The sequence below is a fragment of the Lissotriton vulgaris genome, chromosome 8 (assembly GCF_964263255.1).
Source record: "Lissotriton vulgaris chromosome 8, aLisVul1.2, whole genome shotgun sequence".
Classification (NCBI taxonomy): domain Eukaryota; kingdom Metazoa; phylum Chordata; class Amphibia; order Caudata; family Salamandridae; genus Lissotriton; species Lissotriton vulgaris.
In genome coordinates, this window is record NC_141696.1 from 1,340,576,523 (window position 1) to 1,340,603,062 (window position 26,540).

At 43.6% G+C, this 26,540-nt stretch overlaps 1 protein-coding gene across 2 annotated transcripts in view; it reads right to left on the minus strand.

The window, feature by feature from the left end:
- The window catches only part of CNTN5 (contactin 5), a 3,039,905-nt gene that overhangs the window by 129,566 nt on the left and 2,883,799 nt on the right, over nucleotides 1–26,540 (minus strand). The gene's annotated exons all lie outside the window — the stretch shown is intronic.

Sequence of the window (26,540 nt, forward strand, 5' to 3'; positions counted from 1 at the left end):
CGTGATTTTAAGGCAGCAAATAAATTCTCTAGAATGGCAGTTTCTAACATAAATGAACATGTTTTAGTTGGTGTTTATACTCAACAAATATAATTGGCAAACTATTCATTTTCTTGTTTGAAAAACAATAACTTAATCATACTACCTATAACAAAATAAAGTTATGATAAAAAAACTACATAACAGGTAACATCAATTACGTTCCAACAAAGATCTTTTAGCTTTCGAGGGACATCTAATCCTCCTTATGTCGGTGCATTATGCCACCACAAAAGAGTAATAGAATTATTGGGTCATAGTACAACGTTACTTGTAATGCACCAGCCACCCTCTCACTGACAAATAATTGCTAAAAGGTCGTTTTAATGGGACCTAAGATCACAATATAAAGTCGGCTACATAACATAGTTATGAAAAATATAGACACTCTCCTGATAAAAATTTTAATTGGAAAGGGTGTTTTACTTACAATTCAAAGTCTAAATACTACCGAAATGTTTACTACACCGACATTCCTCCTATGCATTGCTTGCGACCTCCAACATGATGGCTTCATATTGTTTCTCATTTTGGCTGCTTCATGAAAAGGTAATTCCGCTGTGTTTGTTTTGTGTGCCCAATAAGTTTTCTAAGTGAACATCAACTTAGATGTGGCGGTAAGAAAAATCATTTTGTTGATACAGAAGACGAAGAATATGGAGTAGGAATAAGTGGTCTGGGAGTGCATAGCAAGCGCTGTGCAAGATGGCCACTGGACTCTGAAGCTCCCAATCAGCTCCGGTGTTCATTCAGGGACAAGCCTCATAATTAATATGCTTCCTACTTTTGAGCCCGGACTTTAAACTCGGAAGGTCGTCGCTACCATTCTGGGCCCTTTGTAACAAACCTTCATGTTGTTCAGACATGTTTCAACCGATACAGCTTTGTGCACAATATGAGCTGCCCCCATATTGAAGCTTACTTCCTGACAGAAATGTTTACGGTGCATCATTGTAGGAGGGGTTTGCCATTTCTTACTTTTGAAGGAGCTGCAATGCAAATTTGACCTCATGTTTATCCGCTGCTTTGAGATACAGTGTGTTTTTGCCACATTTTTCAGGATGTTCTAAATCTGCATTTCAGGCTGTGCTGTGGGTCAGAGTGCATTAACGTTTCACGCCATAAGCCGTCCCTGGAGTATTGCTGGAGTACGGTGGCTTTCAGACAGTGTCTCTTCCATACTGGGCAGCATCGGGGAGAAAAGCTTGCTCCGGAACCGGGCCTTAGCATCACCATTCAAATTGTGCTATTGCCTTTACGGAATTTCCCTATACATGTTTGCTCCCTTTCAGTGGTGTTTACACAATCTCCCCACTGGCTGAAGTACATTGCGCTGAGTGCTCTGGTCTGCTACTTGTACCATTGTCACTGCCCTTTGGATCATTCTAAACCTTGCGTTAATCTAGTGCAGGCCTCCTAATATCTTGGATAAGCTGTGCAAAGTGATTTCAACTGGCCTCACTCAGGGAAGTAACCGTACCATACTCTACACCCTCTTCCATATCAAAAGGGTTCATCAACGGTCTTAGTTATTCATCCTGCCTATATGGGTAGGACTTTGAAGCAAAAGAACAAAACGTCACCTCTCCCATCCTCTGCCAAGCTCATCACCCGCTGAAAAATTCACCAACGAGACCTAGTTCCTAAGTTGCTCTAGCTACCTAGGATTGGGGTGCTCGACTTCTGCATCTGGACCGCTGTCTAAGAAGCCCTCTGCTTCAGTTAAGAGACCAAAGAAGGACTCAGATTCCCCATCCAAATCACCTCCTCCTTTCATCTTAGAGGATATAATGGAGGAAATGATACCTTTGAAACCGTCCGTTGTGGAAGCCAATGCCTCTCTGATAGACATCGAGGAGAAATGGTCAACTTATCGTGACCAATGAATCAGTGATGGGGTGCACTCGATTCCAGTGGTATCTAAACTGACAAAGGAAATAGAGTTGCTCAAAATGCCTACCAAAGATTTTGAAAACAGGAATCAGCTAAACAATCTATGACTCTAAGGAATCCCTAAGAATTCAGAAGGGTCTAACATGATTTCCTTTCTGAAAAGAGTTGTACCATCTGTTGTTCATTTTCCTGACCACAACCTACTCAATATTCAAAGAGCCCCACTGTCTTGGTCCTAAACTATCTGCTAAATATTCACATCAAAGACCCAGGGACATCATTATCATTTTCTGGCAACACACCGATTTTATGCACATTTTGTCTGCAGCCAAACAATTGAGTGCACTCCAATGGTCTGATAACAAGGTTTATTTCCCACAGGATGTTTCCAATGCAACAGCTGCAAGAAGAAAACACTTCCAGGACTTCTGTCCCAAACTAATATCCATGAACATGACATATGGCATTGTTCATCCTTGTTTTTTCAAAATCACCTATAAGGAGAACTTTTATATTTTTGAGGATCCAACTAAACTGCAGGACTCTCGCTGTCAACATCATCTTGAAGAAATGTAAAAAAAACACAAATATATATATATATATATATAAAGTCACAGCTACTCCTCCGCTTGGAAGCAATGACAGGACACGGCGGGGCATCTTTTACGGATTCTTTATTAAGACCAGCTTCGCATGACCGGTTTTGGCATTGCTGCCTTTCTCAAATGCCTGCAGTCTCTGCTTGGAATTTCATGAACATGAATACTGAATGGCTCCTCCTTGCCCAGTGGTGGTTGGCTCCCCTGTACCTCGTGCTGACTCCTGCGAATAGAAGGGGACTACCAGTGCCATAATGCCGCAGGATGCCGCACTAGTACAGTGCAGATCAGAAACGCAATTTCTCATAAAATTGTCTTTGCCCCTTCTCTCATCCACGCACCTCCGAAGCTTGTTTCAATAGTCGACTTGTCGGGGGATGCAGTGGAGGGCCAGGAAAATATTCCGTTACCGCAGAAGAAATCAGAAGAGTTGTCCCATGGATTCACTGGCCGCTTTGCTGAGAGGGTCCTGCACGCGCGTCGTGGGCAACATAACATTAAGTCACAGCTACTCCTCCACTTGGAAGCAATGACAGGACACGGCCTACTCAATATTCAAAGAGCCCCACTGTCTTGGTCCTAAACTATCTACTAAATATTCACATCAAAGACCCAGGGACATCATTATCATTTTCTGGCAACACACCGATTTTATGCACATTCAGTCTGCAGCCAAACAATTGGGTGCACTCCAATGGTCTGATAATAAGGTTTATTTCCCACAGGATGTTTCCAATGCAACAGCTGCAAGAAGAAAACACTTCCTAGACTTCTCTCCCAAACTAATATCCATGAACATTACATATGGCATTGTTCATTCAAAATCACCTATAAGGAGAACTTTTATATTTTTGAGGGTCCAACTAAACGCAGGACTCTCTCTGTCAACATCATCTTGAAGAAATGTAAAAAAAAAAACACAAATATATATATATATTCAAGAGAAACTCCACAGCGCAACCGCCAACCCATTCGGACCGGCGAAGCAGGAGACGGACCACCAGATCGGTTTGCAGGTATTTTCTTTTCAGTTTAGTTGGTCAAGCAAGACGCGTTTCGGGCTAAGCAAGCCCTTGTTCACATGCAAAGACTGAATGATTTTTTTTGGTTTTTATAATGCTAGCAACCCGCCTACATCCAGCCTCTAAGTAGGTCATGTGACCATAGAAACAAACAACATACTATGTGGTTGTCACCTTCATATGAAAACACATATTCGATCTAAAATTAATCACATATGGCATACGAACGTGAATGCAATTCCCATCAAAACAGATTGTATTCTCTTTGGATAAATCCTTGAAGTAAACAATAAACGGAATGGAAGGAATTGGACAGCATATTACTGTAAAATACAGAAAAACCACCTTGTAGTCTTGATATGCAAGCATCAGTAGCTGGAGTTAAGAAAGGCGGGTACACATTAAAGTGCTACTAACAGTGCCATAAAGACAATACCTAAAGTGCAAAAAGCGGTGCAAAAGGTGCAACGTAGATATAAAACAAGTGCTTAGGTGAATGATAAAACACCCTATACTTTCATGATTGCATATTACCACTATTACATTTAGTGCAAAAGGCCTTTTTTTGTTGTATAAAAAGCAATAAAAAATAATTCATGTATTTAGGCAATTCATCATATTTACAAGTGATTAAAAACACCTAGTGTATCAAAAATGTGCTAAACGGGGTTCAGAATAGAAAAACTGGATATTTAAAATAATTACTGTTGTTAAATTGGGAAGGCTAGGGGACTGAAGTACATAAGGCAATGGATAACAGGGAACCTGACTATCCATTCCTAGCTCCAATATTCAGCTGTACAGCAAAGAGCCTCCACTAAGACGGAACATTCCCACAGACCGCAGGGAACCTGACTGTCTGTGGGTGTAAGGCACTAAGTTTAGAGAGTAATATCAAGATGACACTATGCTGCTGAGTAAGAACAGAGGATAGGGCAATGGGTTGCTGCTGCAGGAATCAAATGGAAAGTTGGAATTACAGAAAGTTATGCATGTCCTCTGTATTGTTAAGGCCATTTGCTGTCGAACTCAAGGATCATGCTCGACTCCAACCGTCGTAGCCGAAGCTCCCTATTGCCTCCTCTGCGAAGTTTGGGTACCGCACCCACCACATAATAAGTTAAACAGTCCAAATCTTTGTTATGTTTTTTAAGAAAGTGGCGCGCCACCGGGTGAGCAGGATCGCTGTGTAAAATGGCTTGAAGATGTTGTAAGATTCTGACGTGCGCCTATATAATTGAGGCCACAGGTGCACGTCAGGACATACACGGCATAATCTGTCCTGCATGTGTGGTTGCTGATGATAGGGACTTCCGTGGAACTAAATGGGGTGCAGTAATGCGTTTTAGTTATCCCAAACTTGCAGGCTCTGCAATTCGAGCATTTACAAAACCCAGCTGCAGGATGCAGCCATGTAGTTTTTTGTTTCAGTTCTGGACTACTTTGATCTAAAACAGACCCAATATTGCGAGCCCTATGGAAAGTAACTAGAAGGTTGTCAGGTAACATCAGGCCTAGTATATTGTCTGTGAGGACAATGGGCCAGTTTCTTTTGATGATATTTCTGATCTGCTTTTCCTGATTACTGAAAGCAGTAATAAATCTTGGACACTCATTTTGTTTGTGGTCAGTGATGGAATTAGACTCAATGGCCTGGCTATTAGATGTGTCGTTTGGGAAAAGACTTGCCCTAGTTCTTGAATTGGCTTTGGCCAGTGCCTGATCAAACATGGAGTCAGAATAGCCTCTGGCTTTTAACCGACCTCGTAGCTCCCTCACACATTTCTCAAATTCACTGGTTGAACTGCAAATTCTTTTGAGCCTTAACATTTCTCCAAACGGGATACTGCTGATGGTGTGCCTAGGGGGTAGACTTGAGGCGTGTAAGGTGGTGTTGCCTGCGGTAGGCTTTCTATACAGTGTGGTGTGTAGTCTATTGTTGTCAATGAAAATCCTCACATCCAAAAACTCAATCTGTGTAGCACTGATGTGTGAGGTGAATCTTAGGTTAAGGGAGTTATTGTTAATTTCTTCAATAAAAGCCAATGCTTCCTTCTCCTCCCCCTGCCTTAGATAAAGATGTCATCAATATACCGCAAATATTTGATGATCTTTTCATTAACCCACACTCTGTGTATGACGTTGAGAACCTGCTCCTCCCACCAGCCTACGTGTAAACACGCATAGCTGGGGGAGAAGCAGGCTCCCATCGTCACATATATATATATGTATATATCCAGCAAGTATATTTTCCCGCAACCTCCGAATGGCGAAGAAGGAGAGACGGACCACTCGAGTCTTAGGCAAGATGTTTATTTCATGACCATTTGTTTCCTCTCAGTGCATGACGCGTTTCGGGCTCGGAAGCCCTTTTTCACATGCGGGCCACAGCAAAATTAATTGTTTTTAAATGCTACAAAGTGCACCCCCACCTCCATCTACTTCCGATCACATGATCATTGAAAGTGAAAACAGAAGACTACTGGCTTCTGTCTTCGATCCGCAGACCACTTCAATAGGTCAGCCCGAAACTTTCCACAAAGGAACTGAGGTGAATGAACTTTGTTTGGGAAAGTTTCATAGAGATTTGTTTAATGGCTCCAAAATAATTAGCAAAACAAAAAAACATGTTTCTTGTAATTTTACGTTGGCAACTGCCACAGTGTTTCCCATCCAACTAGCAATAAAAATACACAAACACATCCAAACACACATACAAAGGGACTTACAAACCCTGAGAGTACTCTGGAAATAATATATAAGAGAGACGGAGAATGGGGCATAAGAGGAGGCCCTGATGTAACATCCTGGCACTTCAATACGATTAGGATATAGACTAGGGCAATTAAAATGTTTGCATAGGATCGATCACATGAGAAAGAAAAGGCAGGTATTTGGCAGAGATATAAAAGATATCTAATTTAGTGCGAGACTGAACTAGAGGACAAATTCACCTTTACCATTGTTGCTCTGTTATTGAGAAATAATGGATAGCAATGCAGAAGGAAACATGAATGGTGTTGGGACTATGACTGAAACAGTAGGCAACCACAATACAGCTTAGGACCATAAACCTGGGCATAATTTTAACATACAAAACATAGGCAAAGATGGGTCCTGGACCACTCACGGGCAAACGAAAGAAATAGCTTGGGAGTGTGCCAGCATAGACGGATGTATATGGAGGGATGGGCTGCCCATAATAAAAAAGGTATGGAGGGCTTGGATGACACGCTTTAGGTTCACATAAAATAAAGAGATAATGGAGTGAAAGTTGACGGCATAGCATAATAAACCAGAATACACAAGATGAAATACCTATGGGACCCGGGGGCAATTCATACGCTACTTGCAAGATTCTAAGCATAGCACCAGAACAAGATGCTCTCATACATAGCTATCCTGTAGCCCCCATCATGTGAGTCTTATAGGATGATGTGTACCTGTATTGACAATTAAGGTGGCAGCGCTTTTACCGTATGTTTTGTAAGATCGAACTGAATCAAAAAATTAAACAGAATTTTGATTTATGTATCAAAAGAAATATACATTGTTCATGAATACCAAATGCCTTGATTTTATGTGCAAAATATTTACCCAGACCTAAATATTTGCCAACTACAATGTTATTTCAAGTACGGGCAGTTTCGCTTTTCCCATTATAAATATGAGCTCAAAATCCCAGTGAAAGGGAGGAAGACTTACATTTGAAATCATAATATAATGTCAACTAGCGGACACTTGTACATTTTCTTCCAATCAAATGAAGCAAAACTGCTGATTTGTTAATGCAAAAAGCAGGATATCCTGTTGAGTGCTTCTTAATTATGCGGTGCAATTTTCTTAAGGTTGATTTCAAGAACGCAGCTGCTGAGTGTCAGTTCCAATAAAGGTATTTATAGAAAAAAGGTACAATCTGGGAGTCTGGAAGTTATGGAGATTAAATGAGCCTTCTTGATTGAGGTCTAAAGAGGGCCACTTGTGTGGTGCAGTGTAAAATGGTTCATAGCTTCTTTCAAAGTCAAGTGGGTTGGTACCTACAGTATGAATTTATCAAGTTATATCATTAGATTGAACCATCATTTTAAAGTATTGTGTTCACATTTTATAGATCAATATGGATTTTTTTTTTTTTTATAAATGTCAAATGTGTTTTTACATTATGTGCGCAGGCGAGGTACGTGTTATAGTCATCACTCATTTTTTATGGCGAGGGTCTACTTGCGGAGTGCAAGAAGATGCTCTCTGAGATTGTAAGGGCAGGGAAATGGCCTTGTCGTTAAAACATACAGCACATGGCCAACATTGCTCATAGGTGGAATGGAGGGCATGGGGGTGGGGCTGTTTGTTGCGCAGGGGAAGGAGGATTGGAAATGAAAAAAACTTACCATGAGGCCAGGTCCTGCATCTTCCCAGCTCCTGCTCTCCTATCTCTGACAGGAACAGGAAGCATGCAGCCAGGCTACCTCCCCATAGCCAATCACAACAGCGTTGTGATTGGACACAGCGCTTAGCCAGGGGCTAGAGGGGTGGGCATGTTCTCCATGCAGTATGTAATGCAGCCTGCATGGAGAACAGTGAAGTGCGCATGACTGGTTTGGGCGGGCCAAGAGCGCTGACTAAAGAGTCATTCCGTACTTAGGAGTGAGCAAACCACTCCTCCCCTGCCCTGCTCAGAGAGGAGCAAAGCAGTCCCGGCACCCCGCCCACTGCAAAGCAGCAGGACACGAAACATAAAATGACAATAACTGTAAGTTATTTTCATTTTATGTTTCTCACAGTGTTGGACTTGGCCCCTATTGTCCTCAAATTTTTCGCTTTTCCCCCTAGCCTTTTTACTGACATGGTGTGTATGAACTGAAAAGAATAAATGTTGTGCAATGGTGTACGCACCTTTATTTCCACCATTGCAGAAATGCACCTTTGTAAAATGTCACTTTTAAGATGGACGCCATTTCTGTCTGCTTGTGCCGCCTGCCTGAGGTGGGTTGGCGGTCTAGTGTTTGAAGTGACAAGGTGCTCTACACTCCCCCCACAGTGACAGTTGAGGCTGGAACTGCCAGGGACCTTCTAGAAGCTTACAGCCCTTTAGGTAGGTGAGAGGAGGGGTGTATATGTAGAGCAGTAGAGATGCCATGTGCTCAGACAGAAAGTGGACTTGATTGAGAGGGGGCACTCTGCCGCAAGGGCCTGTGTGCTGGCCCCTGAGCCCATCTGGACCCCTCTGCTGTCCACAGGGCCAGTGAGAGCCTTTGCTGGAGTGAAGACTGCTATGTCAGGAGGAGTGCCACTTTATGGGAGATGACTGCTTCTAGGAACTGCTGTCCTGTACTGATTAGTGCCCACTGTTTGCTTATTTTGCTCAGCCTGTTCTGCTGCACTAGCGCCTCGTGAGCGCTATACTTGGACTGCCTGCACTCCAAGGAGGTGAGGAGTGTGGGCGCTACTAACACGGGTAGGACCCTGGAACTGTGAGTCACCTAGCGTCACCATATTTGAAGTGACTGTGCTGCTCCGCCTGCACTCTAGCGCCTGGTGGGCACTGTTTTCCTGATCACCAAAAGAGGTACGCTATCTTCTGTCCCTGAAGCTTCTAGTGGGACCTAACGCCTCACAAGCGCTATATTCAAGGTGCCAGGGGAAGAGGAGTTGAATCCTGCAGCGCCGTGCAGTCAAAGCGATATATTTCAATTCCCCTGCGTGTGTGCTGCATTGTGGTGCTGCCAGTGTGCCATATTAGCATTGACTTTGCTCTGCTTGCTGCCAAGGCGCTACAACTGTGCCCAGGAGAAGAGGAGCTGACGTCTGCAGTGCTGGGATTCTAAAGCGCTACGAGGGAATCCCGGCATGTGGGATTCCCCCCTGCCTGCTTGGGTGACAGCAAGCAGCTGCAACCCTGTGGGGCACTCTTGATTGCAGAGTCTTAAAGAGGGACTCTAATGTCCCAGTGTTCTTTTGGGGGCAGTTTTGAAGATAGTAGCTCCAGAAGGGGGCTGCCAGGACATGGTGGGCCAATTCTCCTGGTACTCAACACAGCTGCGCTGCAGAAGAGAGGGCGGCTGGACAACAGGGGGCATCTTTAATCTTAGCGTCCATGAAGAGGGGCTCCATTTTCCCCAGGCGTGGTGGCGCCAAAGGCTAACCTGCAAGGCTGATGGCACTTATAATGTGTGCCGCTTACCCTCAATGATTGAATTGCTGTTAATGTTTTATGCCCCCTCCTAATTTGACTTACACTAATGTGGTGATCCTAGTGCATTTATGCTAATGTGTCAATGCTAACGCTTTTACGCTTATTGCATTGCTGCTAAGGTTTATGCTGATGTCCAATGCAGTGAGGCTGATCTATGCACATTGTGATTAATGCATAGTGAAAGTATTGCCCCCATGCTAATTGTGTTTCATGCCTGCATGCCTCATGTGAGATGCTGCATGCTGATGCCTTCCCCCTAATGCAGGATGTGGTATAGGCTCATGGTTTAGGTCCCAGCTGAGTATGGTGATACCTAATGTTATGCCTAATGCTATACCTAGTGTAATGTCTAGTGTGGTGCTCAGGGTAAGGAGGATGCCCTAGGATCCCATGGTCACGCCTACACTGATTTACGCCCCGGAAGGAGGTTCTATGTTTATACCTGAGCTAATGTGGCTTATGCCTATCCTGATTTAGGCCACTGTGATTTATACAAATGCTTTTATGCATAATGGGTTCTCATGCCTAATGCCTTTATGCTACTGTTGCCTAATGCTCTTTCCTTGTGCAAACAGGTTTAGGCCGAAGGGACTTTAGGCCAACCTGATTTCTACCATGATAATGTTATGAGGCTACATGTTCATGCCTACTTGGTTTACGCAAATATGATCTTGCTCAGTGCCTGGTCTTGCCAGTAGTTGCTGGCTGTTACGCATTTATTGATGGACTCTACATTTACTGATTATACCTTGTGATGGTTCTGGCAGCGGCCCGATTGGCCCTGCCTTGTAAATAGTCCCCTGAGAGTTGCTATCCGGTGCCGGCTGGCACGGAAGATATGCACTTGTGTTCTGCATTCTAATGTGTTTTTATAATACACAAGTTATTTTCATGCAATCTGGTGTGAAGTCTCGTTTTGTAGTGTGCCTGGTGTGTCGCCTGTGAGTGTGCTGCGCAGATGCTTTACACATTTCCTCCGGAGTTTGGCCCTCCCGCTCTGCACCACGCTACCCGTTTTTAACACACGACATAAAAGCAGTGGGGCGAAACTCCTCTGCACAGGCTCTGCATGCTGATTTTTTGGCCAGTCTGTTCAAGTCGTACTGACATGTGCTGTACCTGGAAGCATGCTGGGAGCGGTCAGATAAGCATGCAATGTCATAATACAACGCTGCATATCCCGGCACCATCTTAGAATCAGGCTAACTTTGTGACAGCTCATATCGCCTTGCTGGCTCAACATATTAGGGGCAGGCATTTTATGGCCAGGAATGAATGAATGAAAGGTTTTGTAAAGTGCAAACCGGACTGGGACACAGCCTTATAGTTTAAACAGATGTGTTTTCAGTGCTTTTCGGAAGTTTACTTCCTCCATAATGGCTCTTACTTAAGGTGGAAGCTGGTTCCACAGCTTGGCTACAAGTACCATGAATGAGGTATCTCCTCGTCGCTTTATTCTACAGCGATATACAGCAATCATCTGTGCATTCCTAGAATGCAGTTCCCAAGTCAGGCAGTATTCACTGATCCTCTCATTGGGGTATTTTTGGCTCGTATTGTAGAAGGCATGATGCCCAATCATTAGGGCTTTGAATTCGTCTCATTTTTGTGTTGGCAGCCAGTGCAGTTGATCCCCATAATGGGATACAGAAAAACATTTAGGCAGTTTAAACAGTAGATGAATTGCTGTGTTTTGCACCATCTCCGTGAGGTAATTTGGTATACCCAGGTAGGTATGTTTGTCTGGACAAAATCAATGCTGTGACCACTGTGATGCTGCCTCCCATGGCAGGAAATCCATTGATTTCTTCGACATGCATAAGATCCAAAAGCAGAATTTCACCACATCTGCTATCTGGACCTTAAAAGAGAGCTGAGTATCAAATAAGACACCCAGATTCCTCACTACCTCCTTGGGAGGGGGAGGTGGAACACCACTGCTTGGCCAGGCCCCTGTCCAACCCAGGAGAGGGTCAGGGCCAAACAGCAGAATTTCTGTTTTGCCCGGGTTGCATTGAAGGAGATTAGATCAGAGCTACTCCATCACTGCCACAAAATACAATGAAAAGGCTAGTTTAGCAGTATCTTAGTCACCCTCGTAATACAGCAGCAGCTGTTTATCGTCTGCATACAAGATCATTTTGATACCATAAGATTCAACTAGAAATGACAGAGGTTTCATATATATTAAAGAGAGTGGGGCTCAGTGAAAAATCTTGTGGTAAGTGCATTCCAATGCTTTCTCTTCTTAGTGGAAGGGTTATATCCATACTGTCTGCCCTTTCTGTTTTAAAAAAGAGTCCAGCCATTTCCAAGTCAAACCACCCACACTCACAGTCTACAGTCTCTGTAGGAAGATCTTATGTGTAACAGTATCAAACACTGCAGATAAGTTCAAAAGGATTAAGGCAGTGTTATCAGGCAATTCTTATGGGGACAAATCATATGGTATCCTGAGAAGCCATTTTGGGGTCAAGAGTTTTTGCTCAGGCGACATTTGAAGTGATAGAAAGCATTGACATTTTTTTTTTAGTCTTTATATACTCTTCAGCCTACTGTAATGAACTGTGGAATGAAAGGAATATCCCCATCTCAACCTTTTCTACCTACTCCTGGAAAACTTCCTTGGTAATGGTTGAGATGGAAAGACTCTTTTGAAGCCTATCTGGATGCTGTTGATGGAGACACCTTTATAAACAAAAATAAGAAAGTCTTGCTTATCCACAATTTAGCTCTGGAAGGCAGCGCAATCTCTAAAGCCTTAGCCATTGTCAAGGTGAGGGTAGCCGGTAACCTAGAAGAAGCCGGAGACCTTACTTATGTAGTGAACAAATATGCTACTGTGTTACAAGCCTTACATAAAATATATTCCCAGTGTAAAAAAGTCATTTTAGAGAGACACAAATTCTTACAAAGGTCTCAACGTCCAAGTGAATCAGTGGATGACATTGTATCGGCCTTAAGAACCCTAAGAACTATTGGAATATGCTTGACAAAATCATCTAAGAATAATTAATTGAGAAAACTTCCAGCAGGAAAAGTCAAGAACGCTTGCTTTCACGGACAGCCCTGAATTGGATACTGCAATAGGCAGTGTTGGAGCCATAGAGAATTCTGAGGCTTGTTTTCAGGGATTGAATTTAAACTGGAGCCGGTCACTGGAAGGGGGGAGACCGCTCCGCTATGGCTTGTGACCACTGCTAATACCCTTGCACCCTGCACTTTACGGAGAGCCCCTGCCTGGGCTAACAGCACGTTGGACTTTTGCCCGGCCCCTGCACCGCCGCATTTAAACCAGAGACGGTCATTGGAAGGTGGGAGACCGCTCCGCTATGCCTTGTGACTGCTGCTTTTATCCTTGCACCCTGCACTTTACAGAGAGCCGCTGCCTGGGCTCACAGCACGTTGGACTTTTGCCCGGCCCCTGCCCCACCGCATTTAAACAAGAACCGGTCACGCAATGCAGGACACGCGCGGACGGCGCCCTGGCCAAGACGGGCCTGTCTGAGCCCGTCAGAGTCTGATTGAGTCTGGGCTGGGCCACCCCCCCCCCCCCCCCTTGGCTCTGCGTAACTGGCCTTGGATAAACACCTTAGACTCCCCAAAAGCAGTATTTTCACTGACTGCTTATTTTTACCGTTATACCATTTAAACGGGGGCATGATCTAAAGTGAAGGAGGTGCACTGTTTACAAATCATTGTGATTCGGGGGCCTGATAACTGATAATTTTGCTTGGGTTGGGGGCCCTTGTGACTGATGACATGGGAAAGAGAAAGTTACATAATCCAGTAGCTGGGGAACTAGTACATAAGGCTACAGGTACTAACATGTCATTGATGAAATATCTAACGGGGCTGTGTGCGCATTGGAAAAACAAATTTCTAATGCAGAGGAGGCTTTGAACAAAGACCCACATGGTACATCCCAAAACAGCAGGGACAAAACTCCTCCACCTAGTGCGCGGGTGGGGGGGGGGCGCAGTATCCAAACGACACATCTGTGGGACCTCAAAATGGCTGTGTCCAGATCGTGTCGGATGAGATCTCTCTGAATGATCCAGACGCTCAACCATTGCCACCACCAAAAAGAGTATGTATTTCTAAAAAGAAAGATGTCCCCATAACTTTACCGCCTCTGATAAATAAAGCTCCTCCTGCCTCTAATACCCAAAAATTGGCTCCCAAGTCACAACAGGGGAAAGATTCTATACCCACTGTAGGAAGGTGGATACCTGACTATGGTTACCCCAGATATTTTGCCTTGTGTTTAGCTGGTTTTCGACTTAGTTGGCCTGGTTCCCTGCTAATCAGGGCCCCAGGCTCTCTGCTCACTCTTTAAAATGGACTCCATGCACCCTAGGTGCATAACCCAATTGGTACAGGACACCTTGTCAGCCCCTATATAGTGCACTATAGGTGCCATGGGCATAGGTGAATTCAAGGCCTACCAGGGGCTGCAGCATAGCTTTTGCCACCCCTGGCTGGTTCTTAAATTGACACAACTGGCTGATCACTCAGCTGGGGCAAGTTGGTGTAATCACCTCTTGCTTAGATATAGCATACCTACATCTGGACACATATAAACCTGTGAGTCACTCCTATGGAAGGCCTTATCAATCCTGGAGGCAGAGTGCGTGGTTTAATGTGAGATGGTGCTCTAGCAAGAGCTGAGCCTGTCTGCAGCTGTCGGGACCAACTCCCTTAGCTGTTCCGGGATAATGCCAAACCATATACTATTAAGTGCATTATAATCCTCGCGGTTATATTGTAACTTTGGTTTGGCTTTATCAATCTATGTCGTGTAAGGTGTCATACGAATTGGAATACTATCCCCTCGACAGTCCTGTCGACAGGGATAGCATTCCACCCCTGTAGAGGGAGACGATATGCTACTTTGCTAAAACGCGGTTGATTTTAAAGGAGCCTCAGATCCACAAAATGGAGGCTTCTGCCACAGACACGAGTCTGACCTCCTGCTGCTGACCGAAACTCAGCAGAGGAGGCCTGGACAAGGGTTTTCCTGTCACAGGGAGGTGTCACACCACCCCAGACAGGAGATAGTGGATTGTAGCAGGGAGGTTTGAAAGAAAGCAGACACTGCCTGGGGAGCACAAGGCTTCCCCTTGCATAATCCCGCCAAACCGGTTCTGGGGCAGACCAGCCCCAGTCCCAGTGCGGCCTAGATCAAAGGAAAGGGGTGTATCCACCCCCTTCCTGGGTCCCACCCATAGGAGGGGACCTAGCAGGTAATCCAGCCTCCTAGATTGGTATAAGAATGGGAGCAGTGCCAAAGCACTCAGATTATCCTGATGAAACATAAGAAACAAAACTCTGGACCCTTCGACATCCTACTCAACGTAGAAGATTGAAGAATCTCCCTTGTGGTCAAGGAGTGACCACCCTGTGCAAACAGGCACCATCCAGCACCTCGACCCTTGCTTTGTTGCAGTTCCCGCCGGAACTCGAGCGACAGAGATCAACGAGATCAAACTTGCCTGCCTTCTTACAGCCCGATCCACAGTCCCTGTAGAGCTGAGACCCGTGGAGGCGACCGGAAGCGTGGGGCACACCATCTTGAAAAGGCCACAAGACGCTGACCGTGCAGCCCACGACTGACCCTCGAAGCTGTACACCGGGGTTTGAGAAGCCCCAACCCTGAGCCACTCTTGCTCCGAAGCTCACCCCTCTACACTAGACGAGTGCTGCGTGGGGCCCTTCTGCTTTCTTTGGCTCGACGCGTTGGCCCGGTCACTTGCCAGCTGGCTTGTGGCCCTTGTGCCGGCAAAAACCTAAATACGACTTGCGATTCTGGTTGCTCCAGACTTGCACACGCTCCTCTGAAAAGGAGCACCCGCTCTGACCCTCCTGGTCCGAGTGAGAAGTAATCTTCTCGTCCTGCGTGGATTGCTCTTGCCAAGTGTTGTTTGCTCTGATCTTGAAGCCGACAGCGCCGACTGTGAGAGCCTGCATAGGACAGCTCTTGACCCGCTCCTAGACATCGCAGATGCCCCAGAGCCCACGTGGCAGCGGAGAGAAGCTCCTCGACGACCACCTGATTGCGCCCGACATTGCCTGGTTCCGTCCTAGTTCCACCCTGGTCACTGCTGAGTGACCCAGACTCTGTCCCCTCTGCTTTCAGGTACTTTATGACTCTGATCCCCCCTTGGATCACACCGGACACTTCTCCTTCACATAACCTGCAGCATCTTCAGCTTCAAGCACCAACAACCTGCGTGACGAAACCCGAGGCCACTTCGACCCTATGCACCCGCTTCCTGTGGGTGAGGTAACATTGCAATGCCGGTGTTCCCACACTGGTACACACCTCTAGGGTCTGTGTCTAAAGTTTTGTCCTTCTAGGTTCAGCGGAAGTATCCTTAAACTCTATTTTTGTAACTTTTTTGCACCATTGACATTGCATTGGTGCAAGCTGCGCTTTTGCACCCGAATCCTGCGGGCTTTTCCCGACTTCAGCATTGCTTGTCCCGACTGCTCCCAGCGATTCCCTAGGCCCTAGGCTTAACCATTGTTCGATTGGTATCTCTTATACCACTTTCTTAATATATGGTTTGAGTGGCCACCCGCCCTCATCCATAATTGTGCTCTTTGTATGTTATACTGTGCTTTTGATTCAACGCTTGTGCCCCTTTGCTCATAAAGAGTACTGGGGATTATTTTAGAAATAAACACATATATTTTTATAATATATACTTGTGTGGTGTCCTTTCATTTGATATTACAGGATTGTATGTGGTAAAACAGCTCGCTTAACACGACCTCTTGAGTTAAGCCTTTAAGGCTGCTTAGTCCATGCTACCCCTAGGATAGCTTGTCTAATGAGGTTGACTTACAACCAGACACCATAATGGATTGTTTGGACTGATACAAGGTGGTTCCAGAATTGGAAACATCATATATCAGGCCAACTTCTCACACCCACCAATAAAGGTAAAGAACAGGCAATAAGTTAAAAAAATAAAAGTAAAGGGTAAGACCACCCCGCTAATGACCTGACGGGGATGATGAGTTTACTAACTGACCTTACCATATTTATTAAAGAAACCATTGGCACTCTGGAGAAGAGACTAGATAAAATAGAAACAGGTCTGGAATTCATCACAGGGTGTATAAAGGAAATTATAAACACACAGCCTGAGACCTGCAGCGGTGAAAAAACAGCTAAAACTTATATACAGCCACCTTTAGCTTGTATCCTTGGATCCAGTAAGCAGATTTTTGAGAGGGAGAGAACTAGTAGTTCTGTAGGACCCACGAAATTGAAGGATTCTCCATATAGCGACCCTTTCAACAAGGTTGTGAAGGCGAGAGGGGGCGTGAGAGACACTAACGATGTAAGACGGCGAAATCTATTTCAACCTGACTTACGTCCTAGGACAGGAACCCTTGAGGTATATAATCAGGAATTCTCTCCAAACAATTTAATTTAAATCTTCCCCCTGCTGCGGTTCCATACACCCTGGTTTTCGTTAAGGTCCCTCCGCCGCCCAAGGGTAATAAAGAATCCTCGGTCACCCTGAGGAACAAAGCTATCCATTGTTTAGGGATTAAAACAGGCTTGACACAAGAGATGTTCTCCTGTTTTAAAATGGTGAGACGTGCCCCCTGGGTGGGAACTAGAAGGAAAAATCTTAAAGGGGATTGTGTTGTTCTGTCTATAGGCTCCCCAGCCTTAGTTCATGAAATCCTTGCCTGAACTGGTGCTAATAATTTCACGCACAAGGGTATCAACGTTCTTCCACTAGGTTATTTTTATCAGCCCAGAATGCTTAATAATCATACAGCTCTACATCCAAGCTCACAGTCTAATAGTCACATGACTTATAATCTAGAGGTCACAAACAGATTTGGGCCCCTACAATTACTAGAGGAGGTTGATTGACTTTTGGTTACTAAGGACCAGTATAAACCTGTAGCAAGCTTGGTCCCCAAAGCCTATATAAGGGTAAGTTTTATGGAACCCTCAGGGGATTTTCATGTAGCACAGAGTGATGCTACTGGTGGGGGTGCTGCAGTAGCTGATTTGCCCCCTACAACCAACAATCATTATAATTATAATGAGGTCTTGGTTCCTCTAAATTTGCGCGATCATTCACCAGTAGGTTAACTAAATGATGTTAAGAACGACATACTAAGTAGGGGAGAACTAAGGGTGGGCGTAAAATCCGTTTCGCGGGCGAATTTGCGGATTTTCCACGATTTTGCGATCCGCGAATCTCGCGAAATCGCGGTAAAATCCGCGAATCAGCGGGGACGAATTTTCAGCCAAGCAAGGGTTACAGCAGCAGGTGCAAAAGTTGAACCTAATTTCTTTGTAACCTTTTACAAAAGGGTTACAAACAAATTAACTTCAACTTGGACACCTGCTGCTAATTGCTTCCTGGCGCCTCGTTGCCTACTTGCAACTATTCTCTGACCCTGCTCTGACCCTTGAAGCAGGGTCAGAGAATAGTTACAAGTAGGCAACGAGGCACCTGTCCAAGGAATTAAACCTCATCAGGAAGCACTTACAGATATAAAAAACAGGAAGAAGGGAGAGGATGGCAAATACACCCATTTTGAGTTGTCAGGAGGGGTTAAACTAAAAGAGACCTTTACAGCACAATTTTCATATGCATTTTGCTAAAAATAAAAAGCTGTATGTTCTGTAGGGGCAACTCGGGAATCTGGCCCTTCAGAGATCCGGCCTCTCTTTCTTTCTCTCGTTCTCTCTCTCGCTCTCTCTTTCCCTATCTATCTATCTATCTATCTATCTATCTATCTATCTATCTATCTATCTATCTCTCTCTCCCTCTCCCATAAACGACTGCATGGGTAACTTCGCTATGCAAGCGGCTCGCGAAGAAGCAAAAAGCCCCGCGAACACGCAAAAAAACCCCGCGAACACGCAAAAAACCCCGCGAACACGCAAAAACCCCAAAATCTGCAAATTCGCACAAATTCGTGAATTTTGCAGATCGCGAATTCGCAAAATTCACCCATTCTTAGGGATAACCCAAAGATGCATCACCCAGCGTAGTTGCTGATCATAGCACAGTCGCAGATATGCAGAGGTAAGGTAGCCAAGGTCAGGGCACAAGTGGTTATGAGATTAATATTCCAGCGGTATCAGTCCCCGGGATTGTCAGAGTGGCTTTTTGAAAAGTTGCTGGCCTCCAATCTAAGGTGAACAATCCACTATGGACAGATTTCATCAACAAATTTGATATTCTTTGTCTCCAGGAGACGTGGTTGCTGAATGAGTTACATATTGATGGCTTTAAGACGTTTTACATTCCAGCAAAGCGGTCAGCCCACGGGAGACACAAAGGGGGGGATCTGCGTTTATATCTCCAATGTGTTAAGGGTCCAAAATATTAAGATGACAAAGTCAACCTCTTTTTATCAAATTGTCACTATCCAATTGCTTTTGCGAGTTGAGGTAGTGGTTGTCACCTTTTATAATAATATAGATAGGGATCAATTAGGTGATGTTTTAAGAAGCCTAAATGACGGTTTGAGCAAAATTGCAGTACCAACAGGGAAGGCTGTCATTATGATGTGGGGTGGTGATTTTGACACTGGCATTTGTTCCCAGGTTGAATGTGTGTCATGTGGCACGGAAACAGAAGATAACGGCCAAGTGGTACACTTCGCTCACTCAGATAGGGGTGAGAGATTTAATGAAGTTATGGCATCTCTAGACCTGGGTTTTGCTAATGTGTTGTGTTCTCCAACAGTAGATTTTGGTTCCACGTTTATTGGTCGAGGTTTTAATTCTCTGATAGATTTCATCATTGTTTCAAATCGCTACGCAAATTGGTTTGATAAATTTACCACCCACACCAATGCTGTAAGTGATCACCTCCCTTTCAGTATCAATATTGTGCTTCCCTCCATGAGTTCCCTACCAACTTTAAATAGTCTGGCCTGGACCCAAGATTTTGCTCTGGCTCGCCAGAACGGCTTTGCCTTGCGCTGGGGTAAGAAAGATCCAGAGGCGCTGAACAAAAAGATCATCACTGAGGCTATGGTCCCAATAGTAGAGTGCCTGGAACAAGGTACATCTCGTACCGATATTCTGTGAGCATTCTCCATAATTTCACTAGTTGTCCAAAATACGCTGAGTCTTCCCCATAAGGGCTCATCCAAAATGAATAGTGGATGGTTCGACACTATGTGCACCAAAACATTTTCCTCTCTAAAGGCTGCACTTCACAGAACAGTGAGAGATCACGAGGAAATTAGAGTTTGCAGGAAGGCGTATAATCTCGCCAGGAAAAATGGGAAGAAAGAAATCAAAGATCAACCTTGGAACAACCTATATGAGACATCACTACGTAGGGATTGTACTTCCTTTTGGCAGGCAGTAAATGCTCAGTATTTTTCTAACAATAAGGGTACAAAGATAGAGATAGCCATCGATGAGAAAACGTGGATAGATTTTTTCGCAAAGGAGAATGAGGATTGCTCCATAGACCCAAGATTAACAACTAACTAGAGATCCCCGTGTCTTTTTTCAGCCTATTGACATCTATTTCACCCATGCTGAAGTATTGGCGGCCATTAATGCAAGTGGAGGAGGTAAGGCCCCAGGCCCAGACGGGATTCCAATAGATCTGTATAAAAGTATGATAGAGCTTTGGTCTCCCCTCTTAACTCGAGTTTTAAAAGCATGTTGTGCAAAGGGCTTCATCAAAACCTGGTTTGAGTCCGTGATAATTCCCATTTTTAAAAAAGGGGACCGTGAAAACCTGCCTGCTATCGACCCATATTCCTTTTGGACTCTGTTTTGAAAATTGCAGGGAGAGCCGTTCTAAATAATCTCCAATTGTGGGCCAAAGATAAAAACATCCAAAGCTAGGTCCAATATGGTTTTAGGGAGGGGATGGCACAAAATGTTTACATTTTATTGAGGAAGTACTCCCAAGCAAAGGCCGGGAAGTTATTTGTGGTATTCGTTGATCTTACAATCACCTTTGATTGTGTTAATAATAGCAGGTTATGGAAAATATTAGAGGACCTAATAGTTTAGCCTGCCTTGGTGCAATTTTTGAGGCAATTATACGCGGGGGCCTCAGCTAAGGTGAGATACGGACTAAGGGGAGAGTGCACAACATCTTTCCGCGTGGAGAGCGGTGTTAGACAAGGTTGCGTTCTGGCCCGTTCCTTTTCTCATTATATAACAACGCACTGGAAGAGGAACTGGTGGCCAGGGCGAGAGATCCTTCGCAAATTATACAAAAGCAGATTGTCTCCCTTCTTTATGCGGATGATGTATTAATGGCTAGAACCCAGCTCGGATTACAGAAAGCCCTTGCCACTTACATTGATTTTATGGATACTCTGGGCCTTAGACTCAATGTAAAGAAAATATTTGTGATGTCTTGTAGGAAGGGAAAAATAAATGTAGTAGTTTATCAGCTGGGAGTGTTAGAATAGAATCAACTAAAACGTTCTCCTATCTTGGCGTTTTTTTCGAGGATACAGGTTCCTGGGGTTCGGCAGTCAAGAGCAGGTACCTTTTGTTTAAGAGGTCGACCGCGGCTGTGATGAATTTCTCCAAAAAAAATGGGTATAAGGCCCCCAGAGATCCTCCTCAAAATCTACCAAGCTAAATGCTTAAGCACTGCAATATATGGGGTGGGAGTTTGGGGCTTTTATGATACCTCCCCTATTCAAGTTATAGAAAATGCTTTTTTAAGGTTTATTTTAGCTGTCCCCCCCCGGAGCTAATCTGTATTCAATTGCCACAGTGAATTGGGAATTTCTCATATCTCCGACGTAATTAAAATGCAACCAATTTTGCTCTGGCATAGAGTCTGGACCTCCCCCAGCCTAGGGTTGAATAGAAACATTATTAATGATTTGATGAGGTTGGATCAGGTTAGAAATATCCCCTGGCTGAACTATGTTAGAACATTTTTAAATGATTTGAGTAGACCAGATTATTACATAACCCCAGAAACCATGTGCTCCATCTCTAGGAAAGCGCTTAAACTTTTATGCTTGACCCACCTTGAGTCTCTTAGAATGGCAGTGGAAATCAAAAAAAGCTTGTTGATTCAACACCAACTGACCCTGGCCAGCTACTCCATTCAACCTTACCTGGTGTGTTGCACGGGGGTATTTGATAGATCTATTCTAACTAGGTTTAGGTTTGACAGTTTCCAGCTGTCAACGACTGGTCCAGGGATCTCTGTCATTGCCCATGTGATAATACTTCTTTGCAATCTACAATGCACGTGATCCTTTTTTGTAAATACTGTTCTAAGGATCGCGCTAGATGTTTTATGCCTTTCTTGAAACAAGTAGCATGGCGGCAATGCCGCCTGTCCTTCCTATTCTTACAATTACTGGACGCGTATTGTATTGGCATTATGCCCGGATGATTTGAAAAGTATTTTGAGAGAAAGCAAAAGCATAACTAGTTAGACTTTAAAATGTTAATCATGTATATGGTTGGTCAGCTGTTCTTATTTTATTTTTTAATCTTTATTCGTATGAATTGTTTATTAAACTTTTATGATATTATCAATTGTCTTAAATCGAAATAAGAATTTTCTGATTCTGACTCAAGTATTCAGATTAGAAGAGTATGAATACGATGAGGACAGGAAGTATGAAGTACTTATGCTGAGTTTAACTGGCAAAGAAGGGATAGTGATGAGAATGATGAGATAGTTCTAAGTTACGTCAGGAGGAAACCCTCTAATTGTACAATCAACCGTACTAATGTTCGGGTAACAGCTGAAACAGGGTCACCATTCACTATAATTGGTTTGGAAATAATATAAACATTTCAGTCAGTAACTCTTAAGTCTTCGAATATCAAGATTTTTGCCTATGGTTGTACACAGGTTGAGCGTGAGTTTGTGGCCCAACTTGAATTTGACAACACAACTACCAGACTGTGGTTTATGTAGCCAAGTACAGATCAAATCCGTTAGGGTGGGATAATCAGGGGGAATTCGACATAAGACTGAATCCTAACCCTCCTGATTGTGTTGTATCCAAGTCTCGATAGTTTGGAGTTGAACAAGAAGGGTGCACAAGAATGTTGTTCTCTAATCACTGGGTCCAGACATTTTCAGAGGTTTGCTTTGGCCAAATTGGGAAGGTTGTCAGGGTTCCCACATTAGACTGTACTCAAGGAAGGAGCTGAACCGGTGGTCCAAAAAGTTCACAAAATTCACCTATGTTTGCGGGGCTAGGAACAAAAGGAATTGGATCAGTTGAGTGAATTTGACATTACTAAACCCCCTGACGCATCTGACTAGTTGGCGCCAATTGCCCTTGCTGGCAAGAGTGATCAGTCCTTGACATTGTGTGCGGTTTTGGATGATCTCAAACATAGTATTTGCGTAGATCGCGAACCACTACCTAATATTAATTCGATGTTGTGTATTTTGAAGGGGGAGTGGGAGTCATTTTTACTACCCTGGACATGTCACCTACTTACCACCAGGTAGTTTTGACTGAAGAATCCAGGCATCTCACTTCTTTTATCACTCCCATGGAAGCATAACATCATAAACACAGGCCTTTTGGTCCAGCGTCAGTTTCATTGATTTTCCAGAGACTAATGAGGTTGATGTGTAAAGGGTTGTCTGGTGTACTCTACTTTCAAGATGACATCATGATATTTGGGAGTAGTTTGACTGAACATGTTGAAAGGTTCAGTGGAGTATTGTCTAGACAGTGAGAGAGAGAGAGAGGACTTATAGTATGCTTTTACACATGCACAATTGAGATGGATGGTGTGTATTATTTGGGTTACCATATACGTGCTAAAGATGTGTAGCTTAAATTGAAGATTTTTTAAAGCAATTGTGGATGGGCCTTCTCTAGTAAAGAAGGAACAATTGACTTCCTATTTGGGTCTGAATAAATACTACTCTAAGTGTATTCTCTATTTTGCTCAGAAGACAACACCCCTTAGGAATCTTCTAAAAAAAGGGATGTGCTCATTATGGAGTGAGGAGTGCCAACATGCGGTGGAGGAGATCACATGGGACATTGTAGCTTCTCTTCCGCTGAAACTGTTCAACCCTTATGATGTGAGGGTAATTGTCACTGATGTCAGCAACAATGGCCTTAGTGTGGTTTTAATGCAGAAGCGAGGTGATGCTAGGGAGGTGATAATCACCTTTGCATCCAGAGCGTTGACGGGTTCGGAATTGACCTACTATACCATTGAAAAAGAGGTCATGGCATTGTGGTGGGCTACCCAACATTTTAGAACATTTATGGGAGGAGTTGCGATCGTGTTACGCATGGACCACAAAGTGCTGGTTTGTTTGTTTAGCACCAAAGAGAGAGGGCTACACCCAGAGTAGCTAAATGGCAATACAACTTGCATGAATAAAATGAACGTGCTGAGTATGTACCTAGAAAGTAGAACATGGTAGTGGGTTATTTGTCTAGAATGCTGCTAGCCAAAGACAGGTGTGGTGATGCAGGGAAGGATGAAATTGTGGTGTGAGACTACAAGATGTTTATTGGGCTTGTCTGATGATGCCATCTCTGAGCAAGAGCGGAGTGGCACTTAAGAATGGCATGGTGTTATCCCAAGTCAAATCTTGGGTGGACAGTGGTTGGCTGGATGGGAGGAAGGTGGGTTTAGATTGTATTCCCTATGCACATGCAGCTTTGCAGTTAAGTTGTGTGGACGTTTGGCGTGCAGGATAGAACAATTAGTTGTACCTTCTAGTCTGAGGGAGAGGGTGCTTGTTTTGGCACATGAAGGACATTTGGGAATTCGAGCCATGAAGTGGAGGATATGGGAGGATTTTTGGTGCCCAGGTGTTGATAAAGCAGTTGAGTTTTTATAAGTGATTGTGATAGTTGCATTATGCAACACCCACGTTGCTGATCCATCACCAGTAACTCCGGTATAGATGGATATGGTAACATGGTCTAGTCAGCTCTAGACATTTCTGGTCCCATAAAGATCGAGGGGGAAGTTCCCAGGTACGTTTTTTTCTTTTTGCTGGAATAAATGTTTATGTGGCCAGAGGTCGCATATGTGAATAGTGTGGATATGCATGATGTGAGAGAATTCTTGCAGAAGACTTTCAACTGTGACAGTTATCCCAACGAAATTGTGATGGATAATGGCATGCAATTGATTTCAGGTGTGAATGGAATTACCAGTGCTAATGAAACTCTAATTTGGACTAAGTAATAATTAAGAAGCAAAACGCGCCACTCACACTCAGTGGCGTAGCTTCTACTGATGCAGCAGGTGCGGTGATCCTGGGACCTAGAGGCCAGTGAGACCCTCTGAACCCCGTACAACTGCTGTATTTCACAGTTTAGAAGTCTCATTTCCTTCCATGGAATAGGGCACATGGAACCCTCGCTACACACATTTGCACGGGATCTCCGTCCTGTTACATTACACAGTGTTTTGCTTTTTTTTAATATAATCTTTTTCAGCGATTCAGTGTTTCAACAGTGAAAATCAAAGACCCACATATACATTTTAAAATAGATTGAAAATATATACTATATGTATCCTCATCTTTCAATAAACCTTTTTCAGTGACCAAAACGAATGATTTTTGGAAGCTACACACCTAAGTTTCAGCTGCAATATGGTATTAAAGTGACTGATCAAAGATACTTATGTTAAAATCACTGATAGCCAGTCATGCACATCCCCCTGCGCTTAAAGCAAAAGTAATCCCCAGAAAAAAAGGTTTTAAAGCTTCACGTGGATAATAAATCATATCTAATGGTAATGAGGTACTATCAGTAGCTGATAAATGAAGCTAATTAACAATATAATTATCTTTCAAAATAATTAATAATGAATTATACCCTTAACAATGCCTTTAATTAGATGAATGCCTTTCTTTTAGAACTGGTTGAAAGGTCTTCAGTTCTACCTTTTCTGTTAAGCAGACAAGACCCTAGTAATACAATGACTTCTACTCTGCTCACCAATGTCATGTTTGCGAATGATCCTCATATTTGAAAACTCTAATTACAATTATTAAAATCCAGGAGTGGGGAGGAGCATGATTATCCATGTAGAAAGTTTAAATTCGTATTTAGCTTCCCTGTCATTTTGCTTTAAAAAAATCTATTTTTGTGGACTGGATTTGGTTGCACATGGAGTGAAGATAAACGCCTGCTTTCATCATTATGATTGAGGTTTTGACTTTAGCAAACGTATAGCAAGCCCTCATCTTCATTACGCACAATATGAATATGTGTTTGAGTCATGATGTTTCACCCCTAAATTTTCACAAGCTTTTGCTTATTATTGCACGGTTAATTCCATTGTAATTGCCTTTATATAGCAATTACTACCTCTGATGAGAAGTCAAAGCGCCATTTTGCGAGTAGCTCCGGAACCCAAAAAAGATTAGTGATGAATCAGTATTGGGAAATATGAGATGTATTTGAGTGGTGGACATGTGAGTTGGTTAGTTGGATTGATAAGGATAGTGGAGGGATTAGAAGAGGGGAGGGTCTAGAAAGTGTTTATTTGGAGGTTGCCTTGAAATGTACTACAATATATTCTATGGCACGCCTCCTCCTCCAAGTTAGCCTTCCCCTCAGTAAGGTCTGAATGTTATTTCAAAAATGGAAGTGCACTCGCAACGGCATTCAACTTTATTCAATGTATTTCTTCTAAAAGAATACTTGATATCCATAAATGCTTTGCATTTGTTTATTACACCAACATTCATACATCGAAGATCCTAGCCCAAATTGCCTATCCCTTGCTCCTCCAGTTTAAGACACTTCATAAAATCGAGAACAGCGTTATAAATTATAACAGCA